Consider the following 14,361-nt stretch of genomic DNA (forward strand, 5'->3'; position numbering starts at 1 on the left):
CCTAATGATAAAAACCTCTTTTCATTATATCATGTAGTTGAATATAAATAAAGGTATATTTGTCAACATTTAAGTTGACATGTTGAACACTATAAACCTGTTTTATTCCTGATTCATGATCTCTACCTAGAAAAAAATCATGTTGAAAAATAAAGAATAATATTTGCATTTACATTTAAAAAAATAAAATAAGTACATTATAATTATGTAAAATTGCAGCTGATCATAATATACTAATAATCTAACATTTATTGAAATAAAAGTTAAACATGCTCAGTTTTCTCAAAGTTAATATTTTTACTGCAAATTCAAATGGTCAAATTTTCATTCTAAAACAAGAATAAGTGATTGCTTAATCCTTTACTAATTTCCAGTGCATTGATTTTGGAAATAGAACTTTAAAAAAATATTGAGTAGAAAGAAAAAATTAGCAAGGAAGACATCTAATGAATATGCTTTCACCACCGACATAGAAATCAAATTATATAGCAATACTATAACAAAAGAGATTTTGAAATGAGTGCTACTTGGGAGAAAAGATCTAAGGAAAAAGAAACAAAAAAGTTCCTAAATAATGACTCGCTGTGATAAAATAGCTCATTGGAAAAAATCTTTAATGCAAAAAAATCATATATAATTCATTAAACTGTTAAAAATAAAGCATAACAATATTTCCCTAAAGCTCTAAAGCTATGAGTATTTAGATGTGAAGCAGCAAGGGAGGGATAAATTCAGAGGGGCAAGAACAAAGATAAAGAGAAACATAAAAATTATAGAACCAATTGTCATTTTCATAAAGTTTCCTACATTGCAATTCAGAGCAGGAAAATTGCCTAACTGTGATTCATTTCTGAAGTGTTCTAATAGAATGGAATCCTGCTGCGTGTTACTTTTCAGTTACAAAAGCCACTGACTTCAACTTCCCTAAAGGTAGCCTGAGCTTTGGAAATTTCTATTCCATGAGATAGGCCTTTTCTCCTCAATTCTTTAAAGCATAAAAAATAAACACAAAAATTCAAATATTATTGCCCAGAAAAAATGATAGCCACAACAAATCATTTTATTAGTTGATCCTTAAGAATAGATTAAAGGTTACTCTATGGAAGATCCAGTGGAATATGTTCACAGTGTCGAGAGATAAATAAGCTTTCAGAAACTCAAGGGGGAAGAATCAGTATATACTGGCAAGAAAATCTCCCACTTATAGGCTCATTGGTGTTAAAATTTCTTTAAAGCTTAGCATGAGGGATCCCTGGGTGGCTCAGTGGTTAAGCACCTTCCTTCGGCCAGGGGCATATCCTGGAGTCCCAGGATGGAGTCCCATGTCAGGCTCCTTGCATGGAGCCTGCTTCTCCCTGTGCCTGTGTATCTCTCTCTCTCTCTCTCTCTCTCTCTGTCTCTCTCTCTCCCCCGTGTCTCTCATGAATAAATAAACTTTAAAAAATCTTAAAAAAAATAAAAAAAAAATAAAGCTTACCCTGACTCCATGAAAGCAGCATACCATTTGAGGTATGACCATTGAGGAAGAACAATTCAGCTGTATTAGTAACCAGAAACACACGGATGCAGCAGGTCCAGAGAATATAACATCAATTAAAAAGCTAAGCTGGATTTGATATGGTCATTTAGTCACTTAAGACAGAAGGTGATTTTCTTTTTAAATCATAAAATTATGAATTTCAAAAAAACACGTAGGTGGTATAGATGCTGTGGAAGCAAAACCGGTTTTACCCTCCTACCACTGTACATTTGTATATGACCTTCCAAGTCAAGAAACAAGAAAACAAAACAAGATAGAAGCCACTACTGAACTCTAAGATGAGCCAAAAATAAATCTAGTCAGTCCTGGATCCCCAAGTAAATGACACTATGAGGGGCCCTATGAAACCTGAATCTCCAATCACAATCACCTTTATCTCTGAATTTTTATTGTGATAACCACATAAGAAATTTGCCATTTTCTACTGCTAACATACTAATGTAAACTTGTTAACTTAGATAATCTTGCAGTTGTTTTCCTGTGTTTTTATTTGGCAAGAGAGTGTCTACTAATGTCAGACTTGCAAATTAAAAAAAAAAAAAAAAAAGGCGACCTAGGTGAATAGGTGAAGGGGGATTAAGAGTACATTTATATGATGAGCGCTGAGTAATGTATAAAATTATTGAATCACCATATTGTACCCCTGAAACTCTTATAGAATGTATGTTAATTATACTAGAGTTAAAATAAAAAACAATAAAAGTAAATTTTTAAAAAGTGACTTCTTGTTTCCTGTGCTTGTCTTTCAGTATAACTTTTACAGTATAAAAAAATGACAACACTCATTATGTACAGATTCTATAAAGCTGTTTTGGATGCATCAGAATAATGTATAAGATGGACTACGAGGCCTTGATTATTAACGTTTTAGGAACCATTCAGATTATACAAATAAATATGTGATTCACATCAATTCTTATAGTAAGGGATAAAATGTCATAATCTTGCATCTGCCTTAGGTGTAAAAGTGTTTAAAGAAATAACCAAATAACTACTGTTTTATACTTTATTTTTTTAAAGATTAATTAATTAATTAATTAATTTATGATAGATATATAGAGAGAAAGGGAGAGGCAGAGACACAGAAGGAAGAAGAAGCAAGCTCCATGCTGGGAGCCCGACGGGGGACTCGATCCTGGGACTCCAGGATTGTGCCCTGGGCCAAAGGCAGGCGCCAAACCGCTGAGCCACCCAGGGATCCCCTGTTTTATACTTTAGGATATAAATACATATATGCATGCGTATGCATGCACTGATGTGTGTGTGTGTGTGTGTGTGTGTGTGTACACAGACAAGACTCAGGTCTTAGAAACCTTTACCTAACTTAGAAGCACATTCCCGTTTTCAGGACTAGATATGTTTGCAAGCAGCTGAACAATTCCCACATTCCCTTAGCCTGTGCAGTAAACTTTACATATGGGGAAGCATACTCTCGTCAGTTCTTACCCAGCCAGCTTTTCCAACCCTGTGTGATCCCTGATTAAATTGAGCAGGTGGTTAAATATTCAAGGTCACTTGAGAGACAATACTTTATTCCTTTTACCAGCTTACATCCCTTCAACCATTGAAAGAAGCATCAGTTATTGCTTTAACCATAAATTATGCCTATTTTGATGTGATATCATTTTGATGACCCTGTTTGCCTGAACAGAGTATATGTTAATTTTAAAACATGAAATATTCCCTCCACTATGGTAAGCAAATCAGCTGGAAGAAACCACTTCTATGTTTAATCAAAAATACTTTAACTCACCAAAGATGACTCTTTTACTCAGTTCAATCATGTCAAATTCAGAAATATTTTATTTGAGTAAGCATCTGAAATATGGTTCATCAAATAATCAATAGATTTAATGCACATATGTATCAAATGTTCACATACTCTTCTGAGAAAGGTACTAAGCAATAAACATGAAAAGGTAGACTGAGCCTATTAAATCAAACACTTGTTCAGCATATCTAAGCTTTACCTTTAAAACAATTTTTTGAGAGCATTTTATCTTGTTCCTTGAAAATATTTCTGTTTGATCACAGCTATATGCAAAATACTGCCAACATTCTTTCCACACTAACTCACGCTTCAAGTAAATACCCCTTGTTTTAGATGTATTCCTTGTTCCACAGGGGAATATCAACCCATATTTCAAGACTCAAGTCAGAAGCTATCTCTTCTTTAGAATGAGGGAACTGTCTACTCCTCTTTCTCCATTTTCCCTGGCTAATCATCCAAACCTTATCCCAGACAACACAGGCTTTGTTTCCATACTGAATACTATGGTGTGAGGCTACTGATGTGGCTAACTCTCCTCTCCTTGCATACATTCCATTTTGTATTAAATAGTATATTTTTTTTAACTTCTGACTGAAATAACTGAATAAATGAAAGGCAGATAATACTTAGATAAATGATGATACAGTAGTGTCCGGAATGGGAGATTTAAAAAAGACCCTAAGTTTTGTTAGGTTGATATTCTCCTTTACCAAGGTAAGCAATAAATGCAATTTTGTGGTATCTTCTTATCAATGAATTGCATTGGTGATATTTGAGGAGTAGTTGAATTTCAACATATTCAACTTAGGTTGTTTATTCAGTGGACTTTTGTTTGTCCTCAATCAACTCAGTCAAAAAAAAAAAAAAAAAAAAGATGGTCCTTCTCAGAAGCTCCTAGAAACATTTCTCTTTCCCACTCCAATGCTGAATGTAAATCTAGATTGTAGCAGAAGACAGAAAAGGGATGAGGAGGGAATGAGAAGTGGGAGGCCTTAGCCATAGAAACGAACACCTGGGATAGATATCAGTGAACACTGATGCCATGAAAACTGCACTCTCTCTATTTAATGTCCTTGCTCCCACTTTACTAAGGTTGACATGCGAATACATGAAGAAACAGAAGAGATTGGAGTACATAAGAAATGCCACTTAGAGCCAGAAGACAACTTCATTTCATTTAACCGTTTCATTTATGGCTAAATCTCTGAACGCTGAACCTTAATAAATGCTGAGAGGCTCTGTGAGGAGAAAACAATCTCTGGACTCTTAAGCGAGCAATTGAAATCTCTGAATAGAAGATAAAAGATGTCATTTAGAACAGTGTAGGTAATGATTGCATTAAGAATGTCTTGACAAAGATTTCCAGAACACAGTTTATACTAGGAAACTCTGAAAATATAGAATTACCCAGAAAATTATCATTATGAGAAAGGATATTGAATGACTCTTGTTATCACAGTAAATATGAGCATGTCTCTTATAGGACAAGCTTTTCTTCTTATATCTTTTGTACCTGAATCAAATCCATTGAGGAAATATAATGAAAAGAAATAAGAAACTATCTTTTTCTTTATGTATCAAATTATACTATTTACAACGAAATAGAGTATGTTAAAGACTATTTAAATTATTCTGTTTTTAGTAGAGTTAGTAGCTTTACATGAATTATGTTAATAAGACTTTCTCATTTTTTAAGTTTACAGGTGAAACTCTCACCCTTTAACCTCTGACTGCCTAATTCTAACCAGGTTTATTGGAATGGAAATGTTTCACAGCTCTCATTTTCATAAAGACTGGATCATATGCTTGACCGGCAATTCCTAAAGTAAGATGGTCCTCTGAATATCCATTTTTGTTCGTTTATTTTGTCTCACTATTTTTTCTTTTTTAATGATGCTTGTTGCAAAGCAACTTCACTACTAATAGCTGATCTCCCAAGAGACGTAGATAAAGGAGACGTGAGGGATAACTTTATGTGTCACTTGACTGGACCACATAGGATGTCAGATATTTGGTAAAATATTATTCTGAGTATTTATTTCTGTGAGGGTGATTTGGGATTAACATTTAGACTGAGTAAAGCAAAATTACCCTTCATAAAACGAGTGAGCCTCATCCTAGCAGTTGAAGGCTTGAATATAACAAAAAGGCTAAGAGAATTCTTCCTAGCTAATGACCTTTCAACTGAGAAAGACATTGTTTTGTTTGTTTTGTTTTGTATTGTTTTGTTTTGTTTTCCTCCTGACTTGAACTGAAACATCAGCTCTTCCGGGACCTTGAGCCTGCTGGCTTTTGGATTAGAACTACACCATCAGCTCTCCTGGGTCTCCAGCTTGCTGACTCACCCTGCAGATCTTGGGACTCTTCAATCTCCATAATTATGTGCGCCAATTCCTTATAAAAAGCTCTTTATCGGGATGACTGGTGGCTCAGGGGTTGAGCGTCTTTAGCCCAGGGTGTCTGATCCTGGAGTCCTGGGATTGAGTCCCACAATGGGCTCCCTGCTGGGAGCCTACTTTTCTCTCTGCCTGTGTCTCTTTCTTTCTCTCTCTGTGTCTCTCATGAATAAATAAAATATTTTTAAAAAGCTCTTTATCCATGCTGTTGGTTCTATTCCACTGGAAAACTATAATTAATGCATAAAATCAATGAAAAATTTCATTTTAAGCCTGTTTGCAGTCTTAGAAAAAGAGTCTAGTTGTTAATAAAAGTCTGCTTTGTAACAAGATATTAACAAGAGCTGGCATAGGTGAAGACATAAATGAAAGTGGATCTCAAGGCAGAATGGGACAGAATTGATTATTTCCAATAACAGAAAAATATAAAGGAATGGGCTTTTTTTTTTTTTTTTTTTTTTTTTTTTTTTTGCAGTAGGAGACTGAAGCACAGAATACTGAACACCAGGCAACCACATGGTATCTTTGGAGGAGACTGGGATGCAGGAACAAGAAAGTGACCACATTAGAAGTGACTGAAAAGCTGGCAAAGATTTATATGGAGTACAAGCCAATGGAACCCGATGAGACTTTCCTCAGTTGATCACCTTGCCTCACAACAGCTGGCATAGAGCTAAGCCTCCTGCAAGGAAGCTGTCTTGAAGGTGCAGGCGGCAATGTTTTACATTTTTGCAATAAAAGATCCTTCCTTAGTTCAGGCTTAGTAACTTCTCTGGATCTGAGCTTGGGGGTAAGGTCATCGGTGACCTACACTGTGTAAGGCAGTATTAGGATCTAACAGTCATTGCAATATAGTATTCAGGATTTTTTCCCAATATTTTTATAGTAGGAAAATAACAGTGTTGAGATCAAGAAATATTATAGGAAGATTCAGAGATTTATAGTCCATGCTTCACTAGCATTTATTCAACATCTCTTCTCAGATTTGACAGTGTGCTTTCTCCACACACACACGGGGTCCCAGTGTCTGCTTGCTGAAGCACGGCTTAGTCAAATGGCACAAACTGTAGAATAAAAGAGCTTTGACTTTGAGTCCTAGCATGGCTACTTTCACTCTGTGTAACGTTGGACTATTTATTTTACCTTGCTTTTCAGTCTCTGCATTATAAAAATGTGGGTAATAATATTTTTTTTAAAAATATTTTATTTGTTTATTTTAGAGACAGAGAGAGAGTGAGCAAGAGAGAGAACATGAGCCGGGTGAGGTGCAGAGGGAGAAGTAGGCTCCCCGCCAAGCAATGAGCCCAATGCAGGGACCCTGGAATCATGACCTGAGCCAAAGACAGACACTTAACTGGCTGAGCCACCCAGGTGCTCCAATATTTTCAAATTTACTGTTAGCTTTAAAGATAGCAGATGAAAGTGTAGCAAACAATGCATGTTTATATTAACCTGGCCAGTCAAAAGCTTCCCACGGAGCCCATCTCCGTCTCTACTCAGCATCTTGCCTGTTCTCCTCCCCAACACTCTTCCTTCAAAACTTTCCATCAGTGTCATGTTGGCTGACAGCCTTGTTCATTGCTTGGTTATGATGGCTAAGAAATTCTTGCTATGTTCTTAATGGCCTAGAATTTATGTTTCTAAATACAATTTTTCTACTCTATTTGTAAGAGTTAAATAGATTAATTGGACACAAGCAATGCAAAGAAGGTGGTATATTAATAAAACAGGTGAAATAGAGGCCTGGATATATATGTTATTTACAGCCATCACCTTTATCCATAGGCCCTTCCTTTACCATCGATTGGTGTGTGTGTGTGTGTGTGTGTGTGTGTGTGTGCGCGCGCACATAGTGGTTTAAGAATTCAATTATGCTTTTGAACATACCTTCACAAAGACAAGTTATTAAGGAAGCAAGGAAGGAGGAGGGGCAGCCTTTTTTTTATAAGAAGAAAGAATTAAGCCAGTTTGTAGGTTTTCAATTTTGACTCACGATTGGTCACTGAACAGAGCACAATGTGATCCAAAAGAAAGAAGAGATTCAGAATCATCATTCACATACAAGATTCTCATATTTTTAATGCAAAATAAAAATCAGAAAATAAAAATTAAGCTAAAAGATGTCACATCCTTTCGAATCAGAACCATACATTCTTGACATGAAATAAATTTTCCTCGGTTTCTGAAATTTGCCTGTAATATGGTATTATATATCGTATATATATATTTTTTTCCCTGAGGGCTTGAAATATTGACATGTACAAACTTTACAAATTTTCATTCCTCTAATGTGAAAATTTCATAACTGTCACAAAATCCTCTAATGCCTCAACTGTCTTCCCTAAAACTTTTCAAGAAAGAATTTTGTAATGAATTAGTTTAAAAACTTAAATTTTGGGATGCCTGGGTAGCTCAGTGGTTGAACGTCAGCCTTCGGTCAGGACGTTATCCCAGAGTTCCGGGATCAAGTCCCACATCGGGTTCCCTACAGGGAGCCTGCTTCTCCCTCTGCCTGTGTCTTTGCCTCTCTCTCTCTCTATCTCTCATGAATAAATAATAAATAAAATCTTTAAAAAACTTAAACTTTAAAAAAAACTTAAACTTTGTAGAAACCTTGATATGAGTAATTTACTCTATTTAATAATAGAATATATTGAATAATATATTCAATTAATAATAGAATATATCGAAAACAGATTCTAAACAAAATCTGAAGTTTGAGAGTTGGGATATTTATGTTTGTTGCAATCTTCCAAATAGTGGTCATACCAATAAGTTAATTTGAAAAAAATATCAAAAAGCTACAGTACTGGGATCCCTGGGTGGCGCAGCGGTTTGGCGCCTGCCTTTGGCCCAGGGCGCGATCCTGGAGACCCGGGATCGAGTCCCACGTCGGGCTCCCGGTTCATGGAGCCTGCTTCTCCCTCTGCCTATGTCTCTGCCTCTCTCTCTCTCTGTGTGACAATCAAAAATAAATAAAAATCAAAAATTTTTTTTAAAAAGTTACAGTACTGTCCTAAAAAATTAGTTGTTTTTTTTGTTTTTTTTTTGTTTTTTTTTTGTTTTGTTTTTTTTAAGATAGGGTGCTTCTCTTCATTTTCCAATGGCATTTTAAAAATGATCATGTCCTGGAGTCCCGGGATCGAGTCCGGCGTTGGGCTCCCTGCATGGAGCCTGCTTCTCCCTCCTCCTGTATCTCTGCCTCTCTTTCTCTCTATGTCTATCATAAATAAATAAATAAATCTTTAAAAAAATAAAAAAATAAAATAAAATAAAAATGATCATGTCCCCAGCCTTTTAATAATTGCTGTTAGGTAGAATTATGTGCTATTCTTAATAATCAAAAAGGGGTAATTTTATCTCTAATTTTTGACTAATTACATTAAACTCTTCCTCCTATTTTTGTTATGCTTGAGTGTACATATATTATAAACAATGTAAGTCCTGGTTTAAGTTATTTCTCCCTAAAGTTAAAATGTTGCCAATACCTAAACTCCAACTGAGTTTGAGTAGTAGCTATAATACCCCACAATATGGAATTGATAAAAGCTAAAAAACAAAACAAAACAAAAAAAGAATGTAAATTTTTGTCTTTTTCCATATATTTTAAGTGCTTGATGATTTTTAAAGAATGTGTGTATACCATTTTTCTAATTTCCCAATATTTACCCTTTCCCCACTGTTAGATCACAACTATTAATGAGTATGTGTATTTTTTTTCCCAAAATTAAAAGCACCAAGAGTAATTAGGACTCCCCCCCTTTCCTTGATACTATTGTCCTTATTCAAAAGCAGTGTTTGTGGCAACTATTTCACTATAGACAATTAGAACAACCTACAAATGACTTTTATCTGATTGAGAATCATTATCATGCATCTGACAACCTGGGCCATTCAAAGATTTTTTGAAAAATATGTGTGTTTGCATGTTGTCTGATGTTGATATAAGTAAGGCAAAAAAGTGTTTCATCTTGTAAGTACAGTACCCTTATCCTGTGAAAATTTCAAAGTAACAGTAAGTAGATCTATTTGTCTACTTTGTTCTCTATAGGAAGTTATTTAAGACAAATTCAAATGGTGGTGTGAAATTTTCATGGCAACTTATCAAGGAAACTAAGTTTAATAAAAAGTTCAACACCTTAATTTAAGTGTAGATTTAAATTATAGCTATGTTTCCTTTATACACAATTTTTTTCTATAATTGGCTGAAATATCTTCTCTGTTACTTAATGCTGATTACATTTTTCTAATATTCTATATTATAAAATAATCCCAAGCTAATAGTAAAGTTACAAGACCAGTAGAAGTAACTCCCATCTGCCTTTCATCCAGATACCCCAATTGTGGACATTTTAACCATTTTCCTTATAATTTACTCTGTTTATATAAATGTATACATATTATTCTCTCTGAACAAGTGGAGATTGACCCCTAATACTACAGTGCATATTTCCTACAAGCAAGATCATTCTTGTATATAACCACAGTCCAACGATCAAAATCAGGAAATTGATATTTTTACTTGATCTAATTCACAGGACAATTTAAATTTTACTTATTATTAAATAGTTTCCTTTATGGCAAAAGAATCCAAACCAGTCATATTTTGTGTGTGGCCGTCATGCCTCCTGGGTATTCTTTAATCCCAAACAGTTCCTCAGATTTTCTTTGACTTTTATGACTGGTATTTTTTTTAAAGGCTTTATTTACTTATTTGACAGAGAGAGCATGCAAGCAGGGGGAGCATCAGGCAGAGGGAGAGGGAGAAGCAGGCTCCCCATTGAGCAGGGAGCCTAATGCAGGGCTCCATCCCAGGGCCCCTGGATCATGACCTGAGCTGAAGGCAGACGTTTAACTGGGTGAGCCACCCAGTCGCCCCATGACTGTATTTTTTTTTTAAATAACTAAAGGCTAATTATTTTGTAGAAAGTCTTTCAGTCTGGGTTTGTTGGATGTTTCCACGTGATTAGAATCAAGTTAAGCACTTGGACAGAAATACAGCAGAAGTCATGCAATATTCCTGCTGCATTCTGTCAGACAGTGCATGCTTTCAATCTTCCAGGCTATTGGAGATGATAATTTTTGCCACTTTTTTAAAGTGTTATAGTCTAGGGTTCCCCCTGGAAATTTATACTTTATCCCTTTGCAATTAATAAATATTTAAGGGGAAGATTATTGAAATCATGTAATTCTCCCATTATTCATCAAAGTTTTACCCACTAATTGTTGCATTCTGATGAGTTATCACTGAATCCTTTCCTTATTTTGGTTACCAAGTGGTGATTTGCTAATTCCATCTACATTCATTAGCTGGTATTTTCTTTTAAGAAAGAGCTTTCTCTTCTCCCAATAGATTCATTAATATATTTATTTACATCAGTATGGATTGAGAATCGTATTTCATCCAAGGGGGTTTAATCCATCATATCCATTATTTATTTTGGTGCTCCAATTAGCCCTTACTTGACTAGTGACTAGCATTATCATTCTTTGAGCCCTTCCTTAATTTCTGATACAGTAACGTGTTCTGGGCTCATCTTGTACTTTTCCTGCTCCAGCCTTAGAATACATTATTTCCCCCAGAGGAAACCAAGACCTGAGGGTTCTATGTTGCTCTTTGTTACTGGAATATTTCTGCCTCCCTTTCACTCCTGGGGTATGGGGTGGGGTGGGGTAAAGATATATACACACACCCACAGACACATGCATATTTATATCTGTAGTTATTTTTATTTCAATCTATATGGAAAACCATCATAAAGATGGATAAAGGTCCAAATTCTCAGGGTTTATTCAAGCTTTCCATATTTCTAATTTCTTTCTTTCATTGTGAAAATTCTGGTTCACATTAGCCTCAATATTTGCTTCTTTGTTTAATTACCTTGTTCAAAAGCAATTCCTTAACCATAACTGGGTGCTACTTCTCTCAGCTATCTTCTCTGGTAAGGGCTGACCTATACCAAATAACCACACTACTTAGCCACCTTCTTTGCTTGGTTACTCTACTTCCTCGACATTTGTGGCCTCTTTCTTGTCTTTTTAAAAATCAGTCACTCACTAGAAATAAAGAAAATGAGAAAAATAGGGAAAGGGAAGGATGAAAGGAGAGGGGAAAAGAAGGAGGGAAAGGAAAGGAGGAGTATTGTAGAAGGAAATGGCTTGTTTAAAATAGCAAGTTTGCCAATGGCCCTCATAATTGTCCCTGCATCTTTCACATGACTACAGAGTAGAGACTTCTACTGCCCTCAAATCTGAAGTTAAACCTGAATATTCACTGTTTCCACAATGTTCTAGATGCCTTTCTAATCCTGTCTCTTGTTCAAGCCTCCCTTGCTATTGTTTTTTATTCCTGTGTCATACTTCTATCTGTATGCATCTTCTCCCTGAACCAATTTCATGAACAGCTTTGTAAGTCTTAAAGGTCTTATATTTACTTGTACGTTGCAGTCATGTCCCTTTTTTTCCTTCACTGCAGTTGCAAAATTATTAGAGCAAAAAAGACTTTCTCGAAAATTAGTATCATCCATAGCATTTATTACAAGCATTAGATGGTAAATGTTCAGTGTTTCTAGGCTGTGTTTACTCTTTGAAATAAGTTGAATGAATAACCAGTCCTCAGAAAATTATAATTTTGAAAGGTTAACATTTGAAAATTACTAAAAATCACTTTTGAAATCAGGCCTTGCTCTATTTTTTAAAAAGCCAATCATTCTTCTTTTTTCACCAATAACTGAGTATCACATTAAAGAAAACAAGGTGAAATGGTTTCTGGAAACTGTACAAAAATTATCTAAGAGCCTGAATTATTTTCAACAATCTTTCTCTTTCACAGGAGTTAGGTCTTGAAAAAATATGTAAAATAATTTTCTTGCTAAAATACCACGCTGCATATCCAGATAGACAGATTGATATGCAGATAGATAGACAGACTCATAGATAGACAGACATACACATGTGTGAGGAGAGGTAGGGTGGAGGGAATTAAGCACTGTAGATCATCTTTATTGATCTATTATTTGGAAAAAGTTATAAGATCAACTCATGAGATTTTAAAAAATAATTACAGTATTTTATCTTCACAGCAGAACCAAATTATTTAGTGAAATGACATTTCTTTAAAACTTACTTCCTAAGCTCTGAGGGTTCTCTTATGAGGGTTATTCCAGTACATATAGTAATGTCATGTTTCATGTGTGTGCACAGAATTGCACAAAGTAAAGGTTTGCGTGTAGCTTTTGTTAGTACTTCAAAACACTTCTTCAAATGTAATAAATTCTAAGTTTTTTGTCTGTTTTGTTCGTTTTTAACTAGGCTCCACACCCAATGTGGGGCTCTAACTCACAACCTTGAGATCAAGAGTTGCTCTACCAACTGAGCCAGCCAGGCACCCCAGAAATTTTAAGATTCTAAATCAAGTAATATCAATATTTATTCATCAATAGCTAAATTGAGTTAATAAAAATTTAAAGATTTTACATTTTTGAAGTTTCAGAAAGTTGAATTTAGCTTATCACCATTATTGACGGAAGAAAATAATTTTAACACGCACTGAATCTTTACCATGCAGTAGACACTGTGTGACGCACACACACAAACACATACACACACACACACATTATCTATCTATATCTATCTATCTATCTATCTATCTATCTATCTATCTATCATCTGTATATATTCACACTATTTTTATAATTCTGTTGCCAATTTTAAAGATAAGAAGTGGAGATCACAAAGGCTTATTGAAATTTAAGTTGTTTAGTCTAAGTTCAGAGCCCTTGCTTTTAACTGCTAGACTAAAATGAGTCTCCAAAAAAGTACTTCAAATCAAGAATGTTAAATTTCTATTGAATAAACTGAAGACATTTGAAAAGGCCTAAATAAAACCGGTATTAAAATTTAAGTATAAACAGTCATAAAAGTAGATCTAAACTGAGAATAATCATCTTTCATTTAGACCAATCTCTAAAGATTGACAAATTGAGTATATTTAATACATGTGAATTATCATATTCCTACCAGACATGGTTACAATACTAAAATGAAAACAGAATGTTCCTAAATAGGGGACCTTAAGAAGAACTGAATTTATTCCTAGTTTCACTGTGTTCTTGGAAAATCAGATAGCTATGGTTTTATTACCAAAAAAAAAAAAAATCACTCAAACAAATAATACCAGTTCATAATTTAATCAGGGAATCAATCTACATGTGGAATGTGTAAATGGGTCAAAAGCTAACAAATTTCCTTTAAGGTGACAAGTGCAAATACTAGTGAATGAATATATCTTTTGCACTGCAAACATATTTTTTGATATACTTATTTATAAGCCATTTTTGCAAATAAACGGGGTTGTTTCAATGAGAAATTGTCATGCTCACTCTCATACCTCGTGACTTCATCCTGGTTGGTCTTATAACCTGGAAACTTTCATTCTCCATCATATATATTAACCAATCAAAATCCAGTTGAAGCCCCATCTCCACTACAAATACTTCCCTGGTTTTTGCAGCCTAGACACAAACAAACAAACAAACAAACTACACTTTTGGTATCAGTTTTGCTTTGTTTTGTTTGACTATTCATATAAGTACTTTGATATTTAACTATATACTACTTCAAAATTGATCATTTTTTTTCTTTTATTGTCATAC

The 14,361-nt window shown here is 34.7% G+C and overlaps 1 protein-coding gene and 1 long non-coding RNA gene across 4 annotated transcripts in view; both read right to left on the reverse strand.

Moving 5' to 3' along the window:
* Positions 1 to 14,361, reverse strand: part of CADM2 (cell adhesion molecule 2) — a 1,060,955-nt gene that overhangs the window by 678,907 nt on the left and 367,687 nt on the right. The gene's annotated exons all lie outside the window — the stretch shown is intronic.
* LOC144301715 (uncharacterized) overlaps positions 1 to 14,361 on the reverse strand; it is a 39,909-nt gene that overhangs the window by 7,964 nt on the left and 17,584 nt on the right. The window contains exon 4 of the long non-coding RNA XR_013368450.1: positions 14,097 to 14,220. This is a non-coding gene — a long non-coding RNA (uncharacterized LOC144301715). The remainder of the gene's footprint in view (positions 1 to 14,096; positions 14,221 to 14,361) is intronic.

Source organism: Canis aureus, chromosome 30 (assembly GCF_053574225.1).
Source record: "Canis aureus isolate CA01 chromosome 30, VMU_Caureus_v.1.0, whole genome shotgun sequence".
Taxonomy (NCBI): Eukaryota; Metazoa; Chordata; class Mammalia; order Carnivora; family Canidae; genus Canis; species Canis aureus.